This window comes from Lactuca virosa, chromosome 3, assembly GCF_052849685.1.
Source record: "Lactuca virosa cultivar CGN04683 chromosome 3, Lactuca_virosa_CGN04683_v6, whole genome shotgun sequence".
Classification (NCBI taxonomy): Eukaryota; Viridiplantae; Streptophyta; class Magnoliopsida; order Asterales; family Asteraceae; genus Lactuca; species Lactuca virosa.
In genome coordinates, this window is record NC_136428.1 from 300,605 (window position 1) to 302,175 (window position 1,571).

The 1,571-nt window shown below is 41.2% G+C and overlaps 1 non-coding gene across 1 annotated transcript; it reads left to right on the forward strand.

Moving 5' to 3' along the window:
- Positions 1-794: 794 nt before the first annotated feature.
- On the forward strand, positions 795-901 carry LOC145168209 (small nucleolar RNA R71). Its single transcript, XR_013741780.1, has one exon. It is a non-coding gene; the product is annotated as a small nucleolar RNA R71 (small nucleolar RNA).
- The last annotated feature ends 670 nt before the right edge of the window (positions 902-1,571 follow it).

Sequence of the window (1,571 nt, forward strand, 5' to 3'; positions counted from 1 at the left end):
ATCATCATTACTTGAGAATGAGTCTTCTTTTCAGTAAATTGGGGGAATAATCTCTCATTCACCAAAGTGGTAAGTTGACCAAGTTGAGCTTCAAGGTTGTAGATGGAGGCTTGCTGATTCCTTAATGATGTTTGCTGGTCAATCATCATTGCTTGATGATTTTTCATCATAGTTTGATGCTCTTTTATCATTATTCTTTGATCCTTCAATGCCGCATCTGTATCATCATGTCTTTTCTCTGAAGCTTCCATGAAACGAACTAACATGGTCTCTAGATCAGCTTTCTTCTCAGCTGGTGGTTGCTCCTTTTGGTAGAAACCCCGGCCATTCTATCTGTATTTTTCCTCCTTCTGCTTCTTGTACTCATCGTATGGCAGCCACTCCTTCTTTGGTTTTCTCCAATCTTCATCATACTTGTCCCCACTCGAGTAGCAAACTTGAGCCTTTTATACCCGTTATCATCTAAATAGCAATCCTTAGTCAAGTGTGGACCATTGCATTTTTCACAACGAAGTCTAATCACATGAATTGATTGGTCCATATGGGACAATCTTCGGTCCATAGTATTAAACAATGCCATCATAGCAGCCATCTCTTCAGAATGTGCACCACCACTACCTTTTGCTCCATCCTGTCTTGGGTTGTGGTGCTCACGAGAGTGTTTTGCGAATTCTTCAACTAACTCCTTGACCTCCCTTGGATTTTTCTTAGTCAGTGGCCCTTGAGAATCAAGGAGTTGCCTTGTCATAACATTGACCCCATCATAGAAAATAGAAATCTCTTGTTGGACATTAAGATCATGTTGAGGACAATTTCTTAGCAATCCCTTGTAACGCTCCCATGCCTCGTATAGTGACTCCCCCGGTTGTTGCTCAAAGTTGGCTATTGCCTTCTTGAGTTTAGAAATCTTGGATGGTGGGCAAAATTGGTCCAAAAATTATTCACGCATCTGAGCCCAAGTAGTGATTGTACCAGGTGGAAGTGCTTTTAACCAATCCTTTGTAGTTCCCTTAAAAGTAACGGGAATCATCCTTAGCAAGATGGTATCTCTAATAACATTCGGGACATTGAAATAATCTGCAATGTCATTGACCTCATCTAGATGCTTAAAAGCATCCTCATGATCCTTTCCATAAAATGGAACATCCTTAAGTGCAGTAAGGATGTGTCCCTTCAACTCGAATGTGGCAGTGACAGGAATCGCGGGTTGTACTAATCCCGGACCAACATCTTCTCGAATACGCTTATTGTAAGCTCCCATTGACATTTCTTCTATTTTCGCCATTTCGTTGCTTGGCACGTCTTCGGGTTCGCTCGTATATAGTCCAAACTCGTTCTCGGACTCGTATTCAGATTCGTTTGGAATAGGTATTTGGTCTAAGCTTTCAATCTTGCTCTTGTCCTTTGAAGATAAACTTGACTCTCCCGTTTTCTTTCCTGACTTATTTAAGAATACTGAATTGAGTTCTTGTAAAGTTGTCTTCTTGGGTGTTTGATCTTCTTTCACGTTCTTATCCTTCTTGTTATGAAGGGCCGACTCTGGATCTTCAAGTGGTGGCACCAAAGGTGTT